Genomic DNA, 14,950 nt, shown 5'->3' on the forward strand with positions numbered 1-14,950 from the left:
ATGGGGAAAGTACTGGACAGACCTGGTAAGCCCAAACGGGTAGTGCGGGTGAATTGCCAGCTGGTCCTTGTCAGAGGACCTGAGGGACCGCAGGGGGCTGCAGGGGTGGAGGAGGTCAGAGAGGTAACGGGGGGCCAGAGCATTAAGGGACTTGTATGTGAGGAGTAGAATTTTGAATTCAATGCGGAACTTGACTAGTAGCCAGTGGAGCTGCATCAGGGGGGGGGGACGATGTGCTGCCAGGGCTTAATGCCAGCTGAGTTCTGCACATATTGCAGTCTGTCCAGGGTTTTAGAGGGGAGACCGGTGAGTATGGCGTGAATCCATATATTATCTTATATTATTTAGATATAGAGCTCCAGGACTCCCGCCTGAGCTCCCGGAGTGTTCTAGAATATGAACTTTGGCGGCGGCCGGAAACCGGCAGCTCCGGTGCGGGGAGCTCGGCGGCAGTCTGGCAGCTCAGCTCCCGGAGTACAATCGCTTTCTCCTCCATGACGCGGTTCATGGACTTCAGAGAGTCAAGGCCAAAGTTACTTTCCCCCAATTCTTCTCAACAATGGCCGAGATATCCCCTACAACGAGTCTTTACTTGTTGTGGAAGTACCAGAGGCGTCAGACGCAGTCTTTATAATTCATAAAATCATCCGAAGCGCACATAGCTTTTGGTCGTAATATTAGATATAATATTATGTAAATACCCATAATAATATTATTATATTATATAGAAATATAGTGCTCCAGGAGCCCGCAAACGGCAACCTTCTCCTCCATGCTGTGGTTCAGTCTGACAGCTCATTGGTCAATGGGCAGCAACTCATTTGCATTAAAGGCACAGACACCATAAACAGTGCATTCTGAAGGGAATGAAACACGGGGGAATAGCGGTAGGCAGGATATTTTTTCCTAAAAGCTATTTACAGCAAACAGCTTCAAAAACATGTTTTCTCGAACTCAAATATTATGTTTACTTGTTGGGAAAACACCATAATATGTCTCCTTTATTGGAACACCACTCTGCAATCAACGACACTTTTGCTTTGTAATCGTTTGCAAATTTAAAAAGAAAAATTTGGATCTGTTCTTGGTCATAAGCGGTAGGCAGAAACGACGACGAGACAGCAGTAGTTTAAAATGGAATGCCAGGGGGTGTGTATAGTCACAAATAATGTTATTGGTCTTTTTCACCAGTCTGTCTTTGTAAATGTGTTCATTGCTCGGTAGTGTGATCCCAAGTAACTTGCTGTGAAAGGTTAAAACACTAAATAAATGAATGCAGTATAAAACATTGAGCATTTTGTTATTGACATTAAAAACAAGCAGTTTCTTTAAAAAGTACATTCTTTGCTGTGTCTTAGTGTGCAAAAGATCAGACAATGAGTCCTATTTAGGCTTGTTGTCCAGTACAATGCCACCGTATTTGTAGTTTGTGACAACCTGAATAGTCTCCCCATTGATATAAGTGTCGGTGGATTGGTGTGACTTTCTAAAATCTATGGACATTTCTTTGATCTTATTAGTGTTTAAAATTAGGTTTGACTTATTGCACCATTCTAGAAAGGAGTCTAAAACTGGCCCATGATCTACCTCCTCATCCCGTAGCAGACTCACTAGGGCTGTGTTGTCTGCATATTTAATAAAGTGCCTGTTTTGTAAAGTGCTAAAATAAATAGTAAAGGACATAAAACACATCCTTGTGGAGAGCCTGTGGATGTTGTCATTGCATCAGACAGAAATGAGCCCACTCTGACCCACTGGACTCTACTATTAAGAAAGTTCAAGATCCAATAAATAATACCTGTATTAAGATTGAATTCACTAACTAAAATGTCTGCAGGAATGTTAGGTTGCATGGTGTTAAAAGCAGATGTAAAATCCACAAATAAAATCTTAGTCTTTGGTTCCAGTCCCACATTAAGAACGTCACAAGATCTGCATTCTACCACCTGAAGAACATCGCACGACTCCGACCCTCACTCTCAGGGTGCACTCACACTAGGCCATCTGGCCGTTTTCACACCTAACCGTGCTCAAATGGCCCCGTTGTTCTCTGGCCTGCACTCACACTAGGCCATCTGGCCTAGTGTGAGTGCAGGCCGCAGCTGTGGCCTGGCCACGGAAGGCTCTTGTACATACGTCATCACGTCGTAACACGTCATCACCAAGCGTCCGCTGCATGGACCATAATAAAGTCTGCCGCCAGTCAGAGTTTTAACAACAATGGATAACAACACAGAGAACACACCAACAGTTGAACCGCTTGACACGATGTTTACAGTTTAATGGGAAAGAAGGCTCGTCGCCTTTATTATGTCCGTGGTCGTCGCATTGACTATACGTCATCCAGCTCAGGTTGCGTAGCCGTGCGTGTGCGCGTGTCGGCTCATTAGCATCTGTACCGTAGCGGCCCTTGCCGTAGCAGCACACCTCTCCCAAGTGGCCAAATTGGCCCGGCCTGGCCAGACTGGCCACACTCACACTGGCAGATTTGAGCACGGTTAGGTGCTAAAACGGCCACGGCCACGGCCAGATGGCCTAGTGTGAGTGCACCCTCACACTGGCAGATTTGAGCACGGTTAGGTGCTAAAACGGCCACAGCCACGGCCAGATGGCCTAGTGTGAGTGCACCCTCAAGACTCAGTTACCGAAACCCTGATCCACTGCTTCATCTCTACCCGCCTGGACTACTGCAACGCCATACTCACCGGTCTCCCCTCTAAAACCCTGGACAGACTGCAATATGTGCAGAACTCAGCTGGCATTAAGCCCTGGCAGCACATCGTCCCCCCCCCCTGATGCAGCTCCACTGGCTACTAGTCAAGTTCCGCATTGAATTCAAAATTCTACTCCTCACATACAAGTCCCTTAATGCTCTGGCCCCCCGTTACCTCTCTGACCTCCTCCACCCCTACAGCCCCCTGCGGTCCCTCAGGTCCTCTGACAAGGACCAGCTGGCAATTCCCCGCACGAGACTCAAGACCTTTGAGGATAGGACCAGCTCCCCCCCCATCATCCGCTGTGCCCCTTCCGTGGAGACTTTCAAAAAGTACACCAAAGCACACCTTTTCTCTTTTTCTAACTCACGACCCCACCCAGCGTCTTGCACATTTTGCACCCTCACTCACTTGCCTACACATACACCCTCACCTCCCACTCTTGTGAAGCGATCTTGAGTATCCTGAAAGGCACTATATAAAATAAATTTTTATTATTTTTATTATTATTTTATAATAATCTTTTTATTTTATTATTATTTATATTAATTATTTCAGCGATTCTGGAGAATGCTTGTTGTAAATCAGTGAATATCTCCTCACCAGCAACTACCTGTCTGTATGTGTGTGTGTGTGTGTGTTTAGCACACACAGGAGGCTACAGACAGGTAGCGGATGGTGAGGAAATGTTCACTGATTGACGACAAGCGTTCTCCAGACCCGCTGCCTCCACCTTAAAGGCACCCAGTGCAACTTTCGAGGCTTAAAAATAAACATTCAATTTCTAGTCTTTTTTACACGTAGTAAGTTTCAATAACTCCATACCATTACATACCGACATTCAAGCAGCAAAGATGAGATGTCGTTGTGTGGTGAGAACTGATAGAAAATCGATAACAACAATGCCGCCATTTTCTTTATTTTTTGTAACCTACAATAAATAAAGCAGGCTTCCAGTCAATGGAAAAATGGCTTCTCCCCACCGGCGATTGTTGTTGTTTACGATTTTCAATCAGTTCTCACCACACAACGACGTCTCATCTTTGCTCCTTGAATGTCGATATGTAATGGTATGGAGTTATTGAAACTTACTACGTGTAAAAAAGACTAGAAATTGATTGTTTATTTTTCATTGAATGTTTACATAAAGTTGCACTGGGTGCCTTTAAGTGGAACCTTGCATTCATAATGTGCCGCCTGTTAAGCTGCTCTCATAGTAGTTTTGGATGTTTGCCGTTACTTTGAACTTAACCCTCAATGCTGCATGATTGTTGAAACACATTAATAAAAATGGATAATCATCATCAATGTTTTTTGCATTCATTTTCACCGAAAACATTTTTTGTGTTATAGAAATATAAACTCCCATTAAGGAGTTGAATATAAACTCCCATTAAGGAGTTCACATTTAAATTAACTCAACGTGAGAGTTGAATTTTACCCCGCATGGGATTAGTGTTTTAACTCCTGAAAAGGGCTTAAATGATCAACTCCAGGAAAAGAGTAATTTTAACCCTTGCCCAGAGTGCATTCGATGATCTTCAATTCACACTTAGATTGAGTTAATTTTAACTCCATGTGAGAAAAAAAGAATAAAACTTGATCCCTAGGAAATCTGTTATATTTTTTTCCCAAATTTAGGTTTTTGTATTAGTTTTTGTGAGCATTAATACAGTGTCAAAAAAATGACAATTAAACACAAATTCAAAATGGTATTCAAATTGCAGTAAAACCTTTAACCTTTGTAATAGCACATACACACACATGCACACAATTAGCTGTGTTCGAAATCGTTCCCTATCATGGATGTAGTGCACTAAATAGGGTGCACGCCATTTTGTAGGGTGTTCGAATTCTCAGTGGTCCAATATATAGGGCACTATATAGTGGACTTAAAATAGGGTACATACGATGTTCCCTACACGTTACTCCCGTATACCACAATGCAATGCGGTCGTGTTTTTCCGGAGGAGAAGAAGAAGCTGAATAACCGCGAAAACGATAGGCGAAAACTAATACATTTAATGATGGAGTCTCCGGCTTTCGTTTAGAAATGTCAACAATTTATTTGGGATTTAACATAGAATATTTAACATTCAAAATTGATAAAAAAAAATACTTGAACAAGGAAATGTAACATTCAATACAACCTCCAGCTTTCCTCGTGAGTGCCTGATATGTTTGCATGATGTGGGCGCATCTGTCTGCGTCACACAAATACCCGGCGCATTTACTGACGCAAATGACGTTTAGAAATGTTCAGCGTAGTGTCCGAATTCTCGTTCCCTATTCCCTATATAGTGCACTAAATCATGTACACTATATAGGGAATAGGGAACGATTTCGAACACAGCTGTCGAACTATTTTTGAATTAATTTAATTTTGATTTAATTTATTTATGAACATATAATTAAGAATTAGTCGCCGAAGGCAAAGTAAATAGTGGGGAACAAGCCCCAAGATTGAAGGTCGAGGGGGCTATTCCCCACTATTCACGGAGCCTGAGGTGAATAATTTGTATATATATATACATATTAGTATAGAATAAGTATATTAGTATATACTACACGTGAACACTCCACGTGTAGTATATACAAGATAACACGTTTTGCCGGGATTTATTTGTTTTTATTAAACCAAAAACAACCTTAAAGCCTATCAACAATACCATCAGGATGGGTCTAGTTAATGTTAGGTCTCTTAATAACAAATCATTTATAGTTAGTGATTTTATTACCACTTCTCAACTGGATTTTATGTTTTTAACTGAAACATGGCTGAAACAAAATAACAGTGCAACCGTTCTGATAGAGACAGCTCCTCCCAAGATGTAGATCTGGAAAAAGAGGTGGAGGGGTTGCTGCTATATTTAAAAATGTATTTCAGGGGAAACAGATGTTATCTGGTGATTTTCCATCATTCAAATACCTTTGTGCTGTTTTTGAAATGCTCTTCCATAGTTCTCCTATTAATTATTTACAGGCCACCCACGTACTCCGCAAAGTTTGTCGAAGACTTCACAGAATTATTTTCTAGCATCTCCAAAGACTTTGACTGTCTAGTTATAACTGTTGACTTCAATTTTCATACTGTTGATTTCAATGGGTGTGCAAAAAAACTTTTTACCATTTTGGACACATTTGAGCTGCCTCAACATGTGAAAGAGGCTACTCGTTGTAAGGGGCAGACTCTAGATCTGGTTATCACAAAGGGCGTCAATGTTTCTGATCTCTCTGTGACTAATCCTTCCTTGTCTGACCACTTTTGTGTTTTCTTTAACATATCTTTTATTCCCGACATACAGACAAAATCAAATACTGTCAAAAAACGGTATATCAATGAAGATTCTAATGTTCTTTTATAAAAAGGCCATCTCCTTGCTACCACCTCTCAACCCATGTTCTGCAGATGACTGAAACTTTAATTTGAAAAATTTGAAGTCATAGATATCATTGCACCTTATAAGGTTAAACGATTTCTTGAAAGCAAAAGAAACCCTGCAGAAAAGCTGCTTCTGTAACAGCACAGAAAAAATAATGCAGGAATGTCATGATACGTCCCTGGTTTTCACATTCACCTGTCTGCCACTCTGTCCTTCCCTAATTTTCCAAACCATCTCTACCTGTGTGCTCCCTATATTAGTCCTCTCCTTCCAATCCTTCCCTGCCAGATTGTCTCCAGAGTTTCTCAGAGCTTTCTTCCTGATACTTCTCCGATCCTTCCAGTTGCCGATTCCTGCCTGTCTGACTATCCTGCCTGCTGCCCAGCCCCTGCTGGCCTGTCGGCTCTTCTGTCCCAGGCTCCTGATCCACCAGCCTGCCCCCCGTTGCCGACCTCTGCCTGTCTGACTATCCCGCCTGCCGTTGAGTCCCTGTCGGTTTGACTGCTTACCCGTTCCCTATTCCTGGTCCGTCCATCTGCCCTCTGCCTGCCGACTACCCTCTGTCTGTCGATCCTGTCCCTAAATAAAGCCTTGTACTTATCCTGCACTAGTCGTCTGTCCGTGCACTTGGGTTCTGCTAAACGCCCCCATGACACAGGAAGGTTGAACGCATCTGGCGTAAAAAAAACCTTCATATTCACCATGATATCTATAAAGAGAGCCCCCGTGCCTACAATTTAGACTTAAAGTGCTAGAGATTTTTTTTTCTCCAATATCATTAAAACCAATACTAATAATGCAAAAACCCTATTTGCAACTGTTGACAGACTGACCAAACCCCCAACACAAATTCCACCTGATCTCCATTCCACGCAGAAGTGCAATGAGTTTGCAGCTTTTTATATTGATAAAATTGAAGGCATCAGACTTGCCATCAATATCTCCACTTCAAACAAAAACGTTGGACTATCACCCTGTTCAGGCAAAAGTAACGTGGCAAGGATGGCATGCTTTAATGTTCTAGACTCTAAAATTCTTGTGGAAACTGTGACACAACTAAAGCCATCCACCTGTTGCCTTGATACTTTACCTACCAACCTCTTTAAGAATGTTTTCGACTGCCTAGCAATAGATATATTGCAGATAGTTAACAACTCTCTCCAGTCAGGCAATTTCCCAAAAGCCTTAAACTGCAGTTATCAAACCCCTTTTAAAAAAGCGGAGCATAGATGCCTCTATTATTAACAACTACAGACCAATATCAAATCTACCCTTCATAAGTAAAATCATTGAGAAAGTTGTCCTCAAGCAACTTAATCATTTCCTGGCATCAACTGGTTGCTATGACACCTTCCAATCAGAATTTCGACCACTGCAAAGCACTGAGACCACCCTTATTAAAGTTGTAAACGACATTGTCTTAACACAGACTCTGGCAAAACCTCAATACTAATGCTTCTAGACCTCAGTGATGCATTCGACAGTGTAGACCATACAATACTTTGGACAGGTTAGAGAACTGGTTGGGGCTTTCAGGCACAGTCTTAAATTGGTTCAGGTCCTGCCTACAAAATAGGAACTACTTTGTTTTCATTGGGGACTTTGTATCAGAATCAACCAACGTGACATGTGGAGTCCCACAAGATTCGATCTTAGGACCCTCTTTATTCAACATCTACATGCTCCCACGAGGGCAAATCATGCAAAATAACAATATTGACCATCATTGCTATGCTGATGATGATAGCGATGATCTATGTATCGCTATCACCGAATGACTATTGGCCCATAGATCTGCTGTGCCAGTGCATTGAGCAGGTGAAAGAATGAATGTGCCGAAATTTCCTTCAACTAAATGAGGTAACAGAAACAGAGATAATAGTATTTGGTGCTAAAACGGAAAGGCTTAAAGTAACCCAACACCTTCATTGTCTGTCCCTGAAAACCTCAATCAAAGCCAGAAATCTAGGGGTTATCATGGATTCAGATTTACATTTCGACAGTCTCATCAAATCAGTTACAAAATCTGCATATTGTCACCTTAAAAATGTAGCAAGACTTAGAGGGCTCATGTCCACCGAAGACTTACAAAAACTTGTACATGCCTTTATCACTAGTAAGCTTGATTACTGCAATGGTCTCCTTACAGGCATTTCAAAACAAACTCTAAGGAAGCTTCAGCTTGTTCAGAATGCTGCAGCTAGATTTCTAACAAAGACCAAAAAATTTGAACATATTACACCCATTCTTAAATCATTACATTGGCTTCCTGTAGGTCAGAGAATTGATTTTAAAATCATGTTGCTAACCTATAAATCCCTTCATGGTTTAGGCCCAAAATATTTAAGTGATATGCTTCCACTACATAAGCCTTCTAGACAACTAAGATCTTCTGAGATCAATCTGTTAATTATCCCCAGAGTAAACACGAAACATGGGAAATCAGCATTTAGTTACTATGCAACAAATAGCAGGAATAAACACCCTGAGGATTTATGTCTTGCCTCAACTCTGACCACCTTTAAAACAAGACTGAAGAGTTTTATGTTTGCTTTAGCTTTCTGCTAAATCTTAAATACTTACCAGAAATATACATGATCTGATACCAGAGAGAAAGGATAAGGGTTTGAGACCCAAGTTCTTTCTGGGTAAGAGTCCTAGAATCTGGGTTCCTTTAGGTCGGGTTGGAGTCCCAGAGAAAGGACCAAGTTCCTTTAGGTCGGGTTGGAGTCCCAGAGAAAGGCCTGAGTTCTGTCTGGGTTGGAGTCCCGACGTCTGTCTGGGTTGGAGTCCCAGATAAAGCCTTTGGTTCGTGGTTAGATTCCCGATATATGTCTGGGTTAGAGTCCTAGAATCTGGGTTAGAGTCCTAGAATAGAGTACTAGAATCCAGGTTGGAGTCCCAGAGAAAGGACCAAGTTACTTTATGTCGGGTTGGAGTCCCGACGTGGGTACCATATTCCTTTAGGTCGGGTTGGAGTCCCGACGTTGGTACCAGAGAGACTGTTCATCTGATCTTAAATACATTGCACTTTCTTTTTTACTATTTCTTTGCATATGTTTTCTTTTCCCTTATCTATTATTTTATTTTATTGTGTGACAATGTTTATAGGTGAAGCACTTTGAGTCTGCCTTGTGTATGAAAAGTGCTTTATAAATAAAGTTTCCTTGCCTTGCCTTTATTAGCGGTTTATTTGTTTTTATTAGTGTGACAAGACGACCATCCCATGATGATCTCAATCATGGGATATTGCCCAATATCCCGAGATAGAGAACCAATCAAAATGCGCCATCTTAGGAGCCACATACTAACATAACATTTAACATAATGACATATCAATTTGGCACGCCTGTATGTTAGTGTCCAAAAGTCCCTCTGTATTATATGACAGTATGCATCTATCTGTAACATTGTCTTTGCCCCACGTGTTCCTTTCCTCCCCCAAAGTGATCGCTGCCTCTCCAGACAGGTAGGAGGAAATGGCTCAAATCTTTGTGGTTGACGTCAGCGGCACACCAAAACCAACAGGAGTTCAATGTAATCTAGTGAAGGAGTGCACTGCATACACAATCTGCAGTCTGTTAAGGCATTGGTAAGGAATAGTTTTCTCCATTAAGGATGACAGCATCTGCAGGCTACAAGGACACATATTAGGTATTACTCATATGTAATATCAGATGGCAGACTCAGTTCATGAGTAAATGACATGTTGTTCTGTGTATCACGAAAGACAATCATGCTCTGGGACAAGATTCAATAGATTACTTTTCATGAGCATGAGAACGAAATAGTGTAATACCGGTTTGGATTCGAATGCTAGGTTAAGTTCTATTGCTAAGTTCTATTTTTAATTGCAAGGACATACAACATCAAATAAGTGTGTGCATTTGCCACGTAAGGGGTAAGGGAGGAGACTCTGAACAATTGAGGCTTGAATCTTTTGGGGAAGCTGGTGTGCGAGTCTGCGGTCCTGACATCAGCATTTGATGATCGACCTTTGCTTGCTCTTAGCGATGGTGGTCCCAGGCGTCCAGCTGAGGTAGTTGAGCCTCGACTCAACTACTCGGCTAAACTACTACTCAGCTCCGCTCGAGTTGGGGTGTGCAGTCTGACCAATGCTTGGAGGTAGGCAGGGGCAGTTCCATTGACCGTCTTGTAGGCCAATACCCTCGTCTTGAATCTGATGCGAGCTGCTACAGGGAGCCAATGGGGTCACGGAAAAGGGGTTTCACGTGGGAGAATTTTGGTAGGTTGAACACTATTATGTAATGTAATTTAAACCAAGGTGTGTGATCCACAGTCAAAAAGTCGAATGGGTTTGAGCCCAAACAATTGAAATGTCTAACCCCAATCTGCTATGATCTTGTAAACCTAGTTATTAACAAGTCAGTGAAGTCCAGCCAAGTCACGTCAGGGTCATTAGTATAGTTAATGAATTATCCAACCTGAGGTTATACTAAGAAACGCCTGTTAGATTCATACACAGGACCTTCTGAGTGGACTATCCACACAACAGATGCTTGTTTGACTGTCAGAAAATGTTACCTCAAACACACTTGATTAGAAAAAGGTCAATTTAAGGAATGCACAATTCTGCAATGGTTGTTTTTGTTTGTGTCAGGGGGTAGAAAGCCCTACTTGATGGTTGGTCAAAACTGGAGTATTGGTCATGGTTTCCTTGGTTTACATGGTTTTACTTGTTATAGAGCCAGATGAGAGCTGGAGATGATGGCTAGGGTATTAACCGAATGTAACAGACAACAGCTTTTAATTGTAAACAGTATACTTAAGAGTCTTAGAATAGAGTCCTAGCCTAGAATAGAAATTGACTAGAATCCGGGTTGGAGTCCCAGAGAAAGTAGCAAGTTCCTTTAGGTCGGGGTGGAGTCCCGACGTGGGTACCAGAGAGACGGTTGATCTGATCTTAAATACATTGCACTCTCTATTTTACTCATTTCTTTGCATATGTTTTCTTTTACTTATCTATTATTTTATTTTATCGTGTGACAATGTTTATATGTGAAGCACTTTGAGTCTGCCTTGTGTATGAAAAGTGCTATATAAATAAAGTTGCCTTGCCTCGCCTTGCCTTGCCTTATACTAGCACTTATGGGGCGTTTCCATCGGTGGGTGTGGGTCGGTTCAGTATGCAATGCTCACGGTTTGCGTTTCCACCGCCAAAAGTGGGCGGGGTCCGGACTAAGTCGTGATAAGCCCTACTCATCCCGCAGTACTCCTCTGTTGGGGTACTGAGACGTCTGAAAGGGTGCCAACAAGTTCGGCTACACACGCCCTCCATTGATTGGTCAACAGAATTGTCACTTCCAGGCGACAGGGGGATAAAAACAAACAAACAAACACAAAACCAACCCACAAGTTATTTTTTCTGGACAAAGGATATGTCGCGCTAACCTTTAGCTTGGGCTAACAAGCAGGTGGAGACGTTCCTCTGCATTCTTGGGGAGGAAGAAGTGCAGAGGGAGCTGGATGGAGCAGTGAGGAACGAGAAGGTCTTCCAGCTGGTCTCGGATAGAATGGTGGTTTTTGGTTTCATGAAAACCACTGAGCAGTGTCACCAGAAATCCAAAACGCTCAGTCTTCTGATCGTAAAGAGAGACACAATGTTTTTATCAAAACAAAAGAGGACTGTAGGCTATGTATAGTTCATCCTCCGCCATCTTCCACTCTCTCCCGCTCTCTTAATGTGTTGCCTATTGTTGTGGTGTTGTTTATTTATTTATTTATTTTCCATTTTTTTTTCTATTTATCCATATGCAGTAGACCAGGGGTCTCAAACTCGCGTCCCGGGGGCCAATTGAGGCCCGCGGGATGATATTTTGTGGCCCCTTAGTTTAGTGTTAGTGCGGCCGGCGCGTTGTTGTCAAACGCACATTTTTACTGAGTTGCTTGCCACGCTTTTTTATCACTTGTGTGTCCTGAGTCCCGACAAAAGCCAAAGAACGCTAAAATGTCCCGGTTTCAACCAACCAATATGAAATGTCCCCTGTTGTCAGCGATTACATAGCCAACGTGATCTCATTATAGCCTGATCATTAACTTAGATTGGGTCAGCTGTGCTACTTTTTTTTGTGGAATACTTGATGTGGCCCAGCCTGACCCAGACTCTACCTACAGCGGCCCCCAGGTAAGTTTAGTTTGAGACCCCTGATATAGACTCTGTATGGATGAATGCCTCTGAATGCCAATCTATGCCTGTATATTATAGAAGCATAGAGTGTGAGATAAAAAGTCCACTACACTGTGTAAACAAATGTTTGGTATGTCTTTAAAGCTCGAATAATGTGGATACTTTTCAAGTTATAAGCTTCCACACAGGTATGAAAAACAACATATTGTCCTGTATTTATGCGGTGTTGTAGCAAAGGAGAACAGAAATGACAAATGGTGAATAAGAGTGAACTTTCTAGACGTCCATTCAGACCTATATAATGGCTTTCATATAGAGGATAGAAGCTTGAAGATAGACTATGGACAAAGAAGGTGGAATATAGGGGATAGAAAATAGACGATAGAATATATATATATATATATATATATATATATATATATATATATAATGGTAGCCCTTTACAATAGGGGTACATTAATCTTAATTAATTAACAATAGTTAATGTAGTAATAAACATTAACTATGAGTAAACTAACAGTTTAAGGCTTAATATATAACAATTCCCCATTAAATATCTACAAACAAATAGACCATTATCTACATTGTCTCCAACAATGTTCAAACCCATAGAAATCCGGATAAAATTGATAAAATCTTATTTCATGATAGACCTGCGATAGTTTCCACCAATACACATATGGAAAGTCTATTTAATATGTATTATATACAGTCTATGTTTAGTCAGTTTAACCTGTATTATATTCAGTTTCTGCAGCGCCCGGGGAGCTTCAGGTGCCTTCCTCGATGGCACCTCATCCATGGATGAGGACGTAGGAGAGTGCTGAACTACTACTCCCCCCCACACGCATTTTTCTGGTCCAACTTCTTAACCAGTAGGCCACGGATGCCCACCACAAAGGCTGGCATGGCGTCACAATTTTTTAAGTTAGGAATAAGGTGAATAGGCTACCATGAAATTATTTACTGAACTTTTCCCACAAAATGCATTTCAAAATAAATAAACAGATAAATGCAAAAATGAATATATGCATAAAATTACTTGTTACTTAAAATAAATAAACCAGGAAATGTAAAAAAACAACAAAAAAACATCATCGATACATTTTCCTGCACCGGTCATAGGCGTCGAAATGACGTCCAAAAAATAAACCCGGTTCAAAGATGAAATGCTACAGCTACAGGAAAACTAATGGTACAGAAAACATCTTGAAACGAAGTAGTATAAAAAAGACATCTAAAATTAGTCAAAATTTGACGTTGAAAAGACGTCACTCCGACGTCACATTTGGAGTATAAATAACCCTTACACGGATGTCCCACAGACCATTGGACTTTCGGTAGAAGTCGAAAAAAAGACGTTGCATGGCGTTATAAAACCATCCCTTCAGTGGACCGAAGTTTGACGTCCAATAATGATACAGAAAAGACGTCACATATACATTTCCTGCACCTGTTATAGGCGTCCAAATTATGTCCAAAAAATTACCCAGTTAAAAGTTGAACTGTTGAACATAAATATGATGTCCAAGTTGGGTCATGGTTTGACATCCAAATAGTGGACCTAGTTTGGACGTCAAATAGATGTCCAGAATAGGTCATGGACCGACGGACCAGATATAGACATGATCTGCACGTCTATCCGACATCGAATGTTTAGTGGGAAGGTTTAAGGGTAGAGGTTATTTTCTTAGGTTAGAGATCAGGCATAAGGTTAGAGCTCAGGTTTAGGGTTTATTTATTATATGTTCGGATTTTTCAGAATTGTGTGGTTTCATGCAACCCAATACTCAAACCTTATCATTGCTGAAATCTTGTTATGTAAATAAACTCGATGACAGTGTCCTCTGTACTTGAAACTATGAGATCTTGCAATGTGAGAGCCTTGGTTTTGTTTTTGTTTTTTCAATTTAGAGAATAAACAAATGTGTTGCAGATCATAGTTAAACCTTTAACTAGGAGACTCCATGGTGTGGCAACTGTAAACCTTATCTCCATCGGGAGGAAGTGATTTGTCAGGAGGCAAAAAATAGTTAATCAACCAACCCTCCACTCCTTTTTATGGTTACCTTCTGTAACCTCAGAACAACACGTCTGGGGACAGAGATACACTTACAATGGTGTGGTGGTTAGTGAGGTCCCCCCTTCACTGTAAAGCGTCTTTGAGTGTCTAGAAAATAAATATAAATTCAATCCATTATTATGTGTATCTATGTCCTTCATACACTACAGTCATAAATCATCAATGACTGTATTCTATTGGTAAATGAATCTAATTTATAAAGCACTTTTCTGATCTGTAGCCACTCAATGCAATTTACATTAGTACCTATCAGTCATCCATTCTTACACACAATCATGACTCACTCAGCTTAGGTGTCATCTCGACATTTGGTTAGAAGGAACCAGGAATCTAACCTTAAGGGTGCACGACGACCTCCTCTACCTCTTGAGCTACTGCCAACCTATTCAGTGTTTATGTTTATGAACTACCCAGACAACGTGGAGGTCCAGACTCTCATGTTCCGCTAATGAGGGCTTTGTTCAGGTCTGTCCAAAGAAATTTGCAAATGGCTGTGCTACTATGTCCAACTCATCATAAATGCTGAATTATATCAACATCTCCTTCAAAACTCATCCACAATTTTAATTTAGCTGTTATTTGATGCAAAGCACCTTTACCATCATCATTAGATTAAAACCTG

At 41.2% G+C, this 14,950-nt stretch overlaps 1 pseudogene; it reads left to right on the forward strand.

Annotated features, from left to right (window-relative positions):
- The window catches only part of LOC115558935 (mucin-5B-like), a 32,354-nt pseudogene continuing 17,404 nt past the window's right edge, over positions 1-14,950 (forward strand).

This window comes from Gadus morhua, chromosome 14, assembly GCF_902167405.1.
Source record: "Gadus morhua chromosome 14, gadMor3.0, whole genome shotgun sequence".
In the NCBI taxonomy this organism is placed as follows: domain Eukaryota; kingdom Metazoa; phylum Chordata; class Actinopteri; order Gadiformes; family Gadidae; genus Gadus; species Gadus morhua.